The following is a 15502-nucleotide window of genomic DNA, read 5'->3' on the forward strand; positions in this document are numbered from 1 at the left end:
TGTGAGAGGGCGGGAATGCCTATTTCTAAACCTTAAGACTTCTCTTCACTTTGAGGGAAGAGCCGACCCCACTACTCAAGTCTTCTGGTATTAAGTAAATTGAAAACATTGCTTTCTTACAAGAGAGATGACATATTTCTCCAGTCAAAGACCACCAGGTATAAACCTGTCATCCAACAAAGCAGATTTATTGACTTACCACAATAAGGAAGCGCATGCTGGGTGAACCACAGAGAGTGTCTTGGTAGGAAGGTGTGGAGAGGGCTTTTTATGTGGCTTGTGGGTGTGTTGAATGGTTCTTAGGAAGGTCAAAGGGAAAGGAGGAGTTTGCTCTGGATTGTCTGCTGTGTGAAGAGTAACTTTTGTTCGTGAGGTGCAGGCTGCAGAGCAGAGCTGAGTATCTTTTGTAAGAAATCACTCGTCACTCAGCAAAGGGGTCATCAGGCTACCCCACAGCTGTTTGGAGAAACATTCCTGACTGGTACCTTTGCAGTTGACTTTATATGTGTCTGCTATGACATTCTTTTAATGGCAGGGTTGATATTTACTGTCTCAGAGACAATGTGTGAAATATCTGGATGCTTTCCCTTTAGAAAAGGCTGTCATCCCCGGTGTTTCCAGCCCACATTTGTGCCAGTGATGTAGAACTAATGCAGTGACTTGCTCGAGTCAGATGTTCTTGTACCCAGCACAGAGGAGACTGGTCAATTTTGCTGAAGTGCAAAATGAGTCCAACCAGTTTTTATGACTTTTACTGAACCAAAAATAAATTGCCAAAAACATTACCCAAGGAAAAGCAACTTAGTAACCCAGTTAAAACGGGTTAACCAGTCTACTTTTTAAAACGGGTTAAACTTAACCAGTCTACTTTTTAAAAGCAGAACCTCAGAGAGAACACTCTCTGCCTAAGTAAGTTAGGTACATAGATATGAACGGAATTGAGCACAGATTTTGCACAAAAAGCTATCGGACTGGAAATGTCTGGGAGAGACTTATAGAAAAGCACAGGCACACCTTGGAGATATTGTCAGTTCTGTTCCAGACCTCTACCATAAAGCGACTGTCTCCAAGCACATCACGGATAGTCTGACTTCCCATTGCATACAAAAGTTATGTTTACACTTTGTTGTAAGATGCTGTCTAGTTGGTTCTGACTCATAGCAACCCTATCTACAACAGAGTGAAACAATGGCTGGTCTTGCACCATCCCCCAAATCATTTCTGTGTTGGAGCTCATTGTTGAAGCCACTGAGACAGTTCATCTCATTGTCTTTCTCTCTTTTGCTGACCCTCTGCTTTACCAAGCATGCTGTTCTTCTCCAGGGATTGGTGTCTCCTGATACCATCCTGAAATTGCATGAGACAAAGTTTTGCCATAAACAGCATTCTGGCTGTATTTCCAGGATAAATTTGTTTGTTCTTCTGGCAGTCCATGATACATTCAGTAGTCATCACTCATACCATCGTTCAAATTCATCTTTTTTTTTTTTTTAGGTCTTCCTTAGTTATTGTCTAGCTTTCCCATGCATATGAGGCAGTTAAATATGTCAAGGCTTGGAGCCAGTGCACCTTAGTCCTACAGTATATTCTACTAAGTATATTCTAGTAGCATTATGAAAAAGTTTGAGATATTATGAAAATGCTCAACATGTGACACCCAGACACAAAGTGAACACATGCTGTTAGAAAAATGGCATCAGTAGACTTGCCGCACTCAAGGTTGCCACAGACCTTCAATCTGTGAACAGCATGGTTTCTATGAGGCACCACAAAGCCAAGTATGACAAAGGGAGGCATGCTTGTCTGTTGGGAGGAAGCAGAGAGCTTGGTCCCTCCCTCCACCATCCCCCTTTCCAAGAACATTATGGACAAATATTTCCAGACATGCAAGGTGCTGGGAAGAAGCAAAGAGCTTGGTCCCTCCCTCCACCATCCCCCTTTCCAAGAACATTATGGAGAAACATTTCCAGACATGCAAGGTGCTGGGAAGACAGAGAGGAATGGCTTTGCCCACCCTTTCAGTTTACAGAAGAATAGTGCAGAAAAGTTTATGGAACTTGACCAAGAACTACCTTGGCAATGGACTAACCTGGGATTTAAATTCATGTTCTGCCTGATCCCAGTCCTTCCTTGGAAAGTTGTGTTAGAAGTCCTAGGTATCTATTTTAAGACTTTAACCTTCCCACAGTCCTCTGTTTCTCTTCCCAGTGCCCCTTTTGTCTTTGTGTTTCCCACTTCCACGTAGAAGCCCAATGTAGATTTGGTGAAGGAATGTTTCATCTCTCTCTTCTAAGAGAGAGGCATTGCTCACTTCCTGCAGGTTGTAAGGGGGATATTTGAGATTCATGGTGACCAGGATGTTGACAGAGCTGATAGATGTTTTTCAGTAGAGTAACTTATCTAGTTTCTTGGCTCCGGGATTCTTTTCTTCTGCTTATAAAATGAGGGTTAATGAAACTCGCCTCCCAGCGGGAGCTTCTACCCAGGAGATTGTTAACCTCCATGGAGGCAGCGTGAACCTTTCAAAGAGCAACGCTGTGAAGCTACACTGCAGTTTCCAATTAGAGGGTTACTGGGGATGTGGCTTTCAGGGTAGGAAAACAATCTTTCAATCTTTCGCTGTCCACCCAAGAGTTTAGGTGGCTGACCTGGAAGACCAGTGGAGATTAGGTAGTTTTCACTAGAAGAAACGCCACCTCTTGTTTTACTCTAATGAAAGGTTGAAACAGACAGATGGAATCAGGATGAGATTCAAAGTGGTGCTTTGGAAGACATCCAGCCAATCTCAGGATGTGCTCGTATTTGCATCCAAGCTGGAAGAAGCAACAAGACAGTGATGGACAGAAAAGAGCTCCGGTTGTTTGTTCATCTTGGTATGGGTTTTGGTCCTATAGTAAACACCTACTGAGGAAATAGGATTCAGGAAATGACAAAGCATTTGATTGATGATTCTCTTTTAGGATTTTCGCTGTAAGTGTCTACTCCCAGAGAATGTACATTATCAACTCTGGCCACATACGTTGGCTCTGATGTTGGGTTCTTCAGCTGGTAGAGTGGCAGTAAACTTGAGGAGGAAATTGTGTCTATGTAGACCAATCCTGGTCTGGCGCTGTAGGATAAGAACTTGACTGTTAACCACAAGGTTGGTGGTTCAAACCCACCAGACACTCCTTGCAAACCCTATACAGGGTCACTTTGACTCAGAACCGACTTAGCAATAAACAACAAAAAGGCATTACTGATTATTCAGAGTGAGCTGTGGTAAAGAGTTCAGGGACAATCCTAATTCAGCTTTCTCCTCATTTAGTGAACTGACTTGTTGGCTCTCTCATGATTTTAGTGTGTACAGTGTGACTTCATCTTTATTAAACAAAATACCAGCAAAGGAACCATTCTCTAGGATAGGCAATTACACAGAGACCAAAATTTATTTGTGCTTTCCAGGGAAGCATGGTGGCTCTGTATGATAAGCACTGGACTGTGAACCACAAAGTCGATGGTTCAAGCTCACCAGCAGTTCTGCAGGACAAAGATGAGGTTTTCTGCTCCCACCAAGTTTTATAGCTCAGAAATCTTATAAAGGGTGGCTGTGGGTCAGAACTGTCTCCCAGGAACTTAATAACAGCAGTAAGTAGGGCAGGTGGGAGGGAGGGGAGCAGAGGAAGTCAGCCGTGGAACACTTCCGGGGACTCTGAGATTCTGCTCAAGGTGTTGGTTGGGGAAATCTGGACATCGATAATGGTAATGAACACGCAAAACCAAACCCCTATAATACTAAAATATCATAACAAGGAGATCTTGATTTTATTAGTATTATAGATTAATATTGAGTCCTGGTATGGCGCTGCAGGGTCATGTACTGGACTGTAAGGTTGGTTTCAATGACAAGATTGGCAGTTCAAACTTGCTAGACGTTCCTCAGAAACCCTACTCAGGGTCGCTATGAGCTGGAATTGACTCGATGGCACTTGACAACAACGACATGGACAAATGTACTGAATGTTCTATCCATGCTATTGTGTGTGTGTGTAAACTGCTGTGAAGTCGGTTTTGACTCACAGTGAAGCTGTATAGTTTCCGAGGAGCAGCTGTTGGATGTGAACCACTGACCTAGAGATTGCCAGCTCAGTTCTTATCTTACAGTGCCACACAAGGACTCAACCAATGTCATTGGTGATTATAAAAAAACTTACAGGTTCAGAGAAACATCCAAAATCACTTTAATAGACTATACTTGTTTCAGATTGGGCAGAGTCAACTCACAGGTATTGGGAAAGTGTCTGAGGAGTGAAAACAGGTTGTATAGGCGTACCAGGTAAGACACCACTCATGTGTCACTTTGTCATACTGTAGTGGCTTGCTTGTTGCTGTGATGCTGGAAGCTATGCCCCTGGTATTTGAAATACCAGTAGGGTCACCCATGGTGGATAGGTTTCAGCTGAGCTTCCAGAATAAGACAGACTAGGAAAAAGGAGAGGTGGACTACGTCTGAATGTGTAGGCACAGAAATACTTAGGAATAGCCGTGGAACATTGTCAGATATATTGTCAGACGATAAGCCCCTCAGGTTTCCTGGCACTTAAAATACGACTGGGGAAGAGCTTCCTTCTCAAAATAGAGTTGATCATGATGATGTGAATAGAGTAAAGCTTTCAACACCTTTATTTGCTGATGGGTGCAACTCAAAATGATGAGAAATGGCTTTAACACCCATTAACAATCATACATGTTATCAGGAGGGACCAGTCCCTGGAGAAGGATATCATGCGGATCAGCGAAAAAGAAGACGACCCCCAAGAAGATGAAATCTGAAAGCTGGAGATGAAGTTGGCCTCTAATGCAGGCTACAGCCTTCCGCAGACCAAAAACACCTTTAGATTTCAAGCTTCTGCCAGCAGTTCAAACCCACCAGCAGCTCCTCTGAAACCCTATACAGTGTTGTTATGAGTCAGAATTGACCTGATGGCACTTAACAACAACAATGCAATGTTCAAGAAAGCAGACTTACATAATGGAAAGAACTTGGAGTTTGGACCCTTTATTTGCTTCTCTTTTAATTAACCTTTAGTTTGTCAACCATGCTTTCCTCGTTTGTAAGTTAGAGGAATTGATACTGGCCTTATACTTGAGGAGAAAACAAAATAAGGAAAGTTACAAACAAAAGAGCCTAGCGCATTGCAAGTGTGTCTTGGGGGTTAACATCCATCGCCTCTCATATTTTGACATATTATTAGGAGGGACCAGTCCCTGGAGCGGACATCGTGTTTGGTAAAGTGGAGGGTCTATAGAAAAAGAGGAAGATCTCAAATGAGCTGGGTTGGCACAGTGACAGCAGCAGTGGGCTCAGGCGTGTTAACAATTGTGAGTACTGGGCAGGACCGGGCGGTGTTTCATTGTGTTGTGCACGGGGTTTCTAGGAGTCAGAAATGACTCAACAGCACCTGACCTGACACCAACAGCAACATTGCAAATGTTCAGTACATGTAGTCCCTCCTCTCCGTTTGCCTCTTCTCAGTGGATCAAGGTATCCGAAGTATAGGCATTCGGTTGGAAGGAGGGCCGCAGGAAGGTGGGGCGCAGGAAAGGCGGGGCACAAAGTGGAAGCTACGTAAGTGGGACGTAATGAACGCCGGCTGTGTGGGATGGAATCCCAGCTCAGCAATCTGTCAGTTGTGCAACCTCCAGCATGGTTATCTAATAGCTAATTTTTGCAGGGATATAATGCAAAGTGAACTCTCTCTCTCTCATATTTATATATATAAAAGTTTGTTGGATGGAAACAGCATGAAGTAGAAAGTTCTATTGGTTTTAAGGCACACACCTGAAGTCGTACTACAAACAAAAGGGAAATGTATAGGTGAAGTTATATGTTTTATGCATACCAGTCATCAAAACAAATAATTCAATCAACTGTTCTGGAGGAAAGACTAAAATGATTCCTTTCTCCCGAGAGAAGTAAAACTATAACATTGTTATGTGAAAAGCCATCGCCATATATAGGTAAAAAAAAAATATATATATATATAAATAAAAGAAGATCGTTTATGTAAGTGTGTTGTTGTTATGTGCCGTGGAGTTGGTTCTGACTCATAGTGACCCTGTACACGGTTTCCGAGGCTGTAAATCTTTACGGGAGCAGAAAGCCTCATCTTTCTCCCGCGGAACAACTGGTAGTTTCGAACTGCTGACCGTGAGATTAGCAGCCTGATTCGTTTGTAGCCACTTTGCTACCAGAGCTCCTTATGTAAATGTGTTAGATAGCTAAAATAAAAACACTATGTACTTAGATTTTTGTGATAACAGTATTATCTTTGAGTTTTTAGATTATGTTTATGGTTAGTTTTCCTCATTCTCAATTTCGCACTATTTGTACATGATTTTGTGATCACCGTCTTATATTCTTTTTCTTAAAACCCCTAACCAAAAAAAACGAAATCCTGAGTGTCACTGAGTTCCAATTTATAGTGATCCTATGTAGAGTTTCTGAAATTATGCATCTTAAAAAGGGTACCAACTAGGAGTGGAGGTCCCTGGGACCATCAAGGGAGAAGAGCAGAGAGTGGGACCCTACCCAGAGAAGCAGTGATGCCTGAGATGGAGGCAGAGACGATGACGTGCAGGGATGGAACAGCTGGGGACTTTAGACCCAGAGAGGGAGAGGGGCTGTGTGCTGACAACCGGGGAGCAAGCTTGCATGGTAGACCCTTTGGTTGGTTGATGATGCATGGAGGGGGTTGTAACCATGGCAATGAAACGATATACGATAGGATGAATGTAAAACTAATGTTCTCTCATGTAAACTATCACATAACTCACAATAAAACATTAAAAAAAAAAAAAAAAAAAGGTACCAAAATGGGCTCCTGAAAGTGTCTCTTACCAGATCCTTGTTTAAGAAAGATGGTGGAGACAAAACCAAAACTTACTGCCTTGGAGTTGATTCTGACTCACAAAAAAGCCACAGGACACAATAAAACTACCCCTTGGGGTTTCTGAGACTGTAACTATTTACAGGAGCAGACAGCCTCATCTTTCTCCCACAGCATGGTTGGTAGATTTGAACCTTCAACTTTGTAGTTAGCAGCTTAATGCTGAACCCACAGAGCCACCAGAGTTCCTTGAGGAAGACAATAGAGTTTTACTTACGGAATCACGACACCTTTCTCTAACTATTCTCTACGGCTGAAGTGAAGAAAAATTAAAGGTGAGTAACTCATGCAGAATATTGAAAGTGCCATGGGCTGCCAAAAGAACCAACAGATCTGTGTTGGAAGAAGTGCAGCCAGAATGCTCCATGGAGGCCGGGATGGTCAAACTTCGTCTCTCATACTTCAGACATATTGTCAGGAGGGACCAATCACTGGAGAAGGATATCATGTTTGGTAAGGTGGAGGGTCAGAGAAAGAGGAAGACCCCCAGTGAGATGGATTGGCAAAGTGGCAGCGTCATTGAGCTCAAGCATGGCAACAATCGTGAGGTTGGACCAGGACCGAGCAGTGTTTCGTTCTGTTGTTCATAGGGTCACTATGCGTTGGTACCGACTCGATGACACCTAACAATACCAGCAACATAAACAGTTGCTTTCTGAATATATATTACTATTACTTTCGTACTCTGAGGTACTTTCTGAATAGATATTACCATTATTTCATACTCTGAGGTACTTTCTGAATAGATATTACTATTATTTCATACTCTGAGGTACTTTCTGAATAGATATTACTATTATTTTCACACTCTGAGGTACTTTTATGCCAGGTTCTGGGACCACTTCACATCTCTTATTTGGCTTAATAATCCCACTTTGTGGGTGGACTCTGTTATTATCTCTGTTTGGTAAATCATGGAACTGAGGTTTGGAGAGGTGAAATCCTTCCCCACAGTCATTGTGCTTGAGACCACTTTATCAGGTTTCTGAAAAGTTTGAAATGATCATAAATGATGTGATGTTAGGAGTGTGGCGGGATGGGCCTTTGACACCACACATCTACTTGTATAATGGCGAGTGACTGCATTCTGTTTTCTACTTTTTCTTCTGCTTTGGGGCCATAAATGAAATAACTTGGGGACCTTCAAACTCACCAACTACTCTTCAGAAACCCTGTCAGTTTTGCTATGAGTCAGAACCAACTCAACGACACTTAACAGCACTGAGACTTCCTAAGTTTAAAGGTTTCTAGTTGCTGAAGACAGGCTGGGTAATTTTATTATTAACTTCCATTTCTCACACTTAAACCCTTTATTGTCCAGTCCATTTTAAGTCATAATGACCCCATAGGACACAGTAGAACTGTCCTATAGGGTTTTCAAGGTTGTCATCTTTACAGAAGCAGAAGCAGATGGCCCCATCTTTCTCCCACTTAGTGAGTGGTGGCTTGGAACCTCCAAACTTTCGGTCAGTAGCCTACTGCTTAACCACTGCATCACCACATGGAGGAAGGGGCCAGTGTGTTTTTTTGCTTTAAAAAAAAAAAAAAAAAAAAAAAGTTTGTGATTTTAATATGAAAAATCACTATCTAAAACTAGTAGAATTTAAATGATCTTCTAGGATTAAAATGATCTTTCTGCATCATTTCTTATATGTATAAACTTAACTCCTTGACATCGCCTATCTAATTAGAAGGGTTTGCAAATTAAATAAGTGAATTAACCATGCTGAGTGTAATAAAATGAAGTTTGTGACCCAGATTGAGGCCAGCAAGTGTAAATGAAGTGGGATAGAAAAGAAAGCGGCTCGTGTTTCTTTGGGCTGGGAAAAGTAGCGTCATGAGTGCATTTCATTTTTCACATCAGTTTTAGATGACTTTATTATTGCATGAATTAAAAAAATGAACACGTTGCATGACTTGTCATCAATAGAGGGAGCCCTGGTAGTGCAGTGATTAAGCATTCTGGTTGCTAACTAAAAAGTAGCGATTCAAACCTACCGACCCTTCTATGGGAGAAAGATGTGGCCATCTGCTTCTATAAAGATTTACAGCCTTGGAAACCCCATGAGGCAGTTCTACTCTGATTTTGTTGTTGTGTTTTTTAAATGTTGTATTGTGAATTATGTGATAGTTTACATGGGAGAACATTAGTTTTACATCCATTCTTTCGTATATCATTTCATTGCCATGGTTACAATCCCCTCCATGCATCATCAACCAACCAAAGGGTAGACCCTGCAAGCCTGTGTTGTCAGCACACAGTCCCTCTCCCTCTCTGGATCTAAAGTCCCCAGCTGCTCCATCTCCCCATGACATTGTCTCTGCCTCCATCTCAGGCATCACTGCTTCTCTGGGTAGGGTCCTGCTCTCGGCTCTTCTCCCTTGATTGTCCCAGGGACCTCTGTTCCTAGACTGCAAAGTTAATCACTCCCTTCCTTGCTACTAAACGTCTACCTTTACATTTCCAACCTTCACAATCAGTCCTGGTAACAGTTATTCACTATTGACCTATCTGCATTGCCTTTCATCAGCCCAGGCTAGACAGATTGGATACTACTCAGTGGAGATTCCGCCTTCCTCCGCGCCCTCGGGATCTAGGCTCCTCCTTGAATTTCACCTTCCTCTGCGCATGCCCGCCCCGCTCCCCGGATCAAAGCTCCCTCAGTTCTACTCTGTTTTACGAGATCATTATGAGTTGGAATAAACTCAATGGCAATGGGTTAATTTTTAAAAAATTATAGTTCAGAATAAACTTTTGTTGCAGGCTAGATTTTATTGTAATTTTTAAAAATAAAAGCAAACAAGTAAAGAAAAATAAAAAAGGAATGGATTTGGTTACATAAATAATTTGGAAGTGAGTTCAAGAATGATCTACAGAATGATTTCTAATCCCAAACTTTCTGAAAACACTAAAATTTCATAAATGATACCTAATCACTTACATGAAATCTTCACCATGCCTTTTTCCATAACCTTTTATTATGGAAAATTTCAAAAATAGCAAAGAAACAGGAAAAGAAAACAAAACTTGTCCTAAAAATTTCACACAGATGAAATCAGTCATTTACAAAAGAATGAATACTGTATAATCTCACTTAGGAGGGAGCTTTTTAAAAAGTTTGTGGAAAAATTCCATTGTCTTTTCATCCCATTTTTTTCATAAAGTTTTGGAAGTCCTTTGTATATGAAAAGACAAAAAGTAGTCAATCTATAGAGACCATTGACCTGGTATTGTGTTGTAGGATAGACACTGGACTTCTAACTGCAAGCTTGATGGTTCAAATCCACCAGTTGCTCCTTGGGAACCCTATACAGGGTTGCTATGAGTCAGAACTGGCTTAAGGGCATTTAAATAACAATGACATTGATTGTTAGCAGTTACCGGGCAAGTAGTGGGTTTTTGTTTCTGGTGATGGGGAAATTGGCATTGATTAAGGGTTATCACTGCATAAACAGTTTTGTTTGTACATAAGTGATGTGTCCAGTGTGTCCACAAGGTTGGCAATTGAAACTCACCAGCTGTTCCATGGGAGAAAGATGAGGCTTTCGGTTCCCGTAAAGATCTATAGTCTCAGAAACCATCTATGGGGTCTCTATGGGTCAGAACTGTCTGGGTAGTACTAACATCAACAATAACTGATTTGCATAACCATTAAAACTAACTTCTACTTCAGCAAGAGGGCGAAATAGCAAATACTGTGTTACTCTTAATTTTACACCAGTCTCTTGTTAAGTGCTGGTGAGTTATAGTGACCCTTTGCAGGGTTTCCCAGGCTGTAAATCTTTGCAAGAGCAGAAAGCTCCATCCTTTTTCCTCAGAGTGACTAGCAGGCTCCAACTACCAATCTTGTTGTTTGCAGTCCATAGTATATTCTACAGCGCCATCATGTTCCCTCTACACCAATAACAGAAGCAAAACCAAACCAAACCAAAAAGCAACCAAAAAATCCCCATGCAGTCATCATCCATATGAACAAATATGACAATTTACTTAATACGATGCAGTGCATTATTTAAAGTCTCTTCTTTCTACCCATCGTCTTTGTACCTTCTACCAAACCACATTTCCCCCTGATGAGTCTGGGTAAGAGAAGGTAGGAGAAGATGGTGATAAGATTACTTTATTCATCTGTGAGTGGTTAACAGGGCTAATTGTGAAAACCTGGAACTCTAACAGAGGTATAAAATGAGCTATCTGAGAAGCAAAGGGGACGGATCTCCTAGCCATTGTGTAAGTGCCGTTTTTGCTGTGGAGTGGAGCCTGTCCTTTGGACACGGAGATCACTGCACATTGAACCTCATTGATCCAGGAAGAGAATGTTGGGATACCAGAGGAGTGGGAGAGGAGCAGCTTCAGCAGAACCAAGGGCCAGAGCGTGAACCAGAGCCTGAACCAGAGCCCGAACCAGAGCGTGAACCAGAGTGTGAACCAAAGTGTTGGCCTTCCCAGCCCACAGAGCAAGTGAAGCTGAGTGGCTTTGGGCAGGAGGCTTGCTTACAGAGTAGGGTGCTTCCAAACAATTAATTGAGGGAGTTAAGTTTGTTGGCACAGGTAGCTAGAGTCCTAGTGCCTACGGTCAAGTGAAGTGCCCTGTGGGCATTCAGCAGCAACCCTAAAAGAACTTTGTAACTTTGTCAGAACTGGGCAGAGGCCAGACAAAGGGTCAAAGAGAGGCCTGCCTATGGGCACAGCAGAGGAAAGACTGTCCTGACAAGAATAACTGTGTCCTGAATGTTTCTGATGCTTAATTTTAGCCTGTTAACTTCCCTAATGAAGGTGCTCTGGTAGCACAGTGATTACGGATTGGGCTGCTAATCTCACGATCAGCAGTTTGAAACTACCAGCTGTTCAGCGGGAGAAAGATGAGGCTTTCTGCTCCCGTAAAGATTTACAGCCTTGGAAACCCTGTACAGAGTTGCTATGAGTCGGAACCAACTCCACGGCACATAACAACAACAACAACAACAACTTCCCTAGTGAACCTCGTAACTGTGAGTACAGTGTCTGAGTCTCTGTGTCTGTTGCCACGAATTAGGAAACCCAGCTGAGTAAAAAGTGTTGGGGGCGGGCAGATCGGTGCCATATTTGTATCCATCTTTTATCCATGCCTCAGAAGTTTTGCTAGAGTCGTTTAAATCAAACTGCGGATGCCGTGTCATTGCACACACCAAATGTGGATGGATAACTTCATGTGTGTTCCCCAGGATGTCCAGGTTGACAGTCTGGTTGGGAAGATATCCCCATGTATCCCAGATTAGCCAAAGTTGTTGGGACATTTTGGTTTACATTCAGTGTGCTGAAGCCCAGATCAGTGGGGTTTTTTGTTTTTGTTTTAATAGAAAATGTCAGACTGGAAATAGTCATTGTATAGTGTAGCATTTTAAGCAGATGAGTGGAGTGTATGTGTGTGTTTCAGGGAGTGGGCCTTGCCAGCCTTGGAAGGATCAGAGAGATTTAAAGAGGAAAGTTGAGGATGTACCAGAGATTTGAAGAAATTCTGTGAACAGGAAAGGAGAAGTTAGGGATGATGAGTAAGTAAGCAGCTCACATAGCCCACGGCAGACAGGAAGCCATCCTCTCAGACGTTTTGATGAAAATCGGAAGTATTCATTAGTTATATTTCAGCTTTCATTGTTCTTCAATGCACAGTAGAATGAATGTCTGGCAAACAGCTCCTTCTTGTAAACTTTAAGATGAATATATAAATTAATGGAAAAATGCTTGGATTTTGAAAACTTATGATTTGGGCTGAAATTTTCTCAATCCACTGATAGAAAAATCAGGAAGCAATGTGTGAATATCCTAAAATCTTGTCTCGGAGAAAAGGTTCAGTTATAACTGAAGAGAATCTGAAGTACCACATTAACCAATTTTCTAGCTTAAGAAGGTAGAAAAGCTCTGGATACAGCAAAGATTTCGGATCCCTCCACAGTACTTGAGCCTTAGAGAAGGCACAGGCGGTCTCTTTACCGTCTTCCCACGTCATCACCAAACATTGAGCAACTGTGTGCCCCAAACCCCTTTCCTAGAAACACAGCTCTGTCAAGACAAAAGCATTAAGAGGACCAGGCTTTTATCAGTGAATTCTTTGTATCCTTCTTTCTGGTGCTTTAACCTAGCTAGATCAAAATTTTGTCACCATGGTTTCCTGATACATTGGAGAGAGGATGACCAGATGTGTAGTTCTATTCATGTGAGAATCTGGGGCCTGGCCAAGATTACCACTGATTTTAACCAAAACATCCACACAATGTACAAAGTTGTTTTTTCTGCTAAGTAAAATTTAGGATCTTAATGGATAAGATTTTAGAGTCGAATTTTGGGGGAACTGTGATTATTGTGTACGCTCCAAATGGTTCTAACTTACAGTGACCACATGAACAGAGTAAAACTGTGTTATAGGGTTTCCCAGGCTATAACCTTTACAGAGGGGCTCTGGTGTGGCACAAATTGCAGCACTTGGCTGCTAACCAGAAGGTTGGTGGTTCAAACTTACTAGTCACTCCTTGATGAGTTTGTGTCAGCAAACCTCAATGAGTGTGGATGCACTAAGACGTCTCATATGTTGGCTGGGATCCCAGCTGAGGATGAGACCCTTGGCCTATTCCTCTCCACGTGGATATTCCCCAAACTCCTTAGACTTTCTTGCAGATTGCTGACTGATTTCTGAGTGATTTCCAAGAGTGAGTCACCCAAGAGCTAAGAATTAAAAGTGGTGGTATACTCTTGTGAAGATTACAGCCCAGGAACCCCCTAGGGGTAGTTCTAACTCTATGAGTTAGAATTGACTCACAGCAGAAATAGCAGCAGTCTGTATAGGAGTCGATTGCTAGATCTTTTCTCCCACAGAGCTGCTGGGGGCAGGGAGCGATTTTCAAATGGTCATCCTTTCCCTTAGCAGCTAAGCATTTAACCAAGGCGTCACCAACCAGGTCTCTTTGGCGGGATATATGTTTTCCATCCATATGTAATATAGGCTTTCAATGTCAATATCAAACCCTCATAGCGCTGCACTCAGGACAATTGTTGTTAACATCTTGGTGAATTTCCTTACTATTCTGATATCATTGTAAAGTCTAATGTTGATGTATAGTCACTGTAAGAAATACAAATGGTACAAAGACAGAAATCAATTGCTTTTCTGAACTCCAAGCTCTATTTTTCAAAATTAACCACTGTTAATGAGTTTTGGTCTGTGTTAGCAGGATATTAGCATGCTGCTTTTTAAAGCTCAGAAAGCATTCACCACCAGCATCGTATTATCTCTCCTATGGATGAAAAGAACTGTTGAATTTGACTCACTGGAAGGTCCTGACAGATAATGCCCTCAACTTGGATATGCAAATCTTCTCTATCCAGCTCAGCCTAACACCAGCTTCTGCCAGTCACTTAAGTTCTTTGCTCCATGTATCCATGGACAAAGTGATGATAATACCTTCTGAATGCATAATTCAATTATTTCATAAATATTTATTGCACAACTACAATGTGTTTGACATAGAACTGGCAACTTAGAGGGCTGTGGAAAAGCTACTAGGCCCAGTTCTTATGTTCAAGGCAAAAGCAAAAGTGAAAACAAAAAGTAAAAATTTGGTGACCCTGATAGTTCCAGTTATTTATTTTTCCATACCTGATACCCCCTAAATGAATGGCTCAAAACATACAATAATCTTCAGCTTATAACTTTGCCATTTGAGTAGGGTTCAGCGGGGTAGACTGGTCTTTCTCCATCAGTATCCACGGGGTTAATGCATTGGGGGCTGAGTAGATGTTTCTAAGTTGTCTCATATGGTTGGCCTGTTGGCCCTGGCTGTTTGTTGGCTGAAATCCCAGCTGAGAATGAAGTCCTTGGACCTTTGTTCCTGTTCACATAGATTTCCCAACAAACTCCTTAGACTTTCTTGTAATTTGGTGACTGGTTTCCAAGAGTGAGCCTCCCAAGAGATAAGAACTGAAAGTGGAAAGTTTCTTAATACTTTGGAATGGAAAGTGGACGGTATATTTTATTGTAGTCATGTAGTCAGAGAACCGGCTTCAAGTGGAAGAGACATAAATCCAGCTCACTCTAAAACCCAAACCTAATCCACTGCCATTGGGTGAATTCTGACTCATAGTGATTTCTGAGACTGTAAATCTTTATGGGAGCAAATAGATCATCTTTCTCCTATGGAGCTGGTGGGTTTGAATTGCCTTCCTTGAGCTGTTGTTGTTGTTATGTGCCGTGGAGTTGGTTCCGACTCATAGCGACCCTGTACAGGGTTTCCGAGGCTGTAAATCTTTACAGGAGCAGAAAGCCTCATCTTTCTCCCACGGAACTGCTGGTAGTTTAGAACTGCTGACCTTGAGGTTCGCAGCCCAATTCGTAACCACTATGCTACCAGAGCTCCTTGAGCTGAGAGGATGTTAAATAAACCAGGCCCTGTTTTATTCATGTGTGGTGGATGTGAGTGTGTATATATTTGATAGCACCCTTCTTGTACTATCACGCTTTCTATGAGAAGCTTTTTTTTTGTTTGTTTAACTCCCATTTCTATGGAGTCCTGGTATGGCACTGTGGGTTAATGTGCTGGAC

This window comes from Chrysochloris asiatica, unplaced genomic scaffold (assembly GCF_000296735.1).
Source record: "Chrysochloris asiatica unplaced genomic scaffold, ChrAsi1.0 scaffold00037, whole genome shotgun sequence".
NCBI classification, from domain to species: Eukaryota; Metazoa; Chordata; class Mammalia; order Afrosoricida; family Chrysochloridae; genus Chrysochloris; species Chrysochloris asiatica.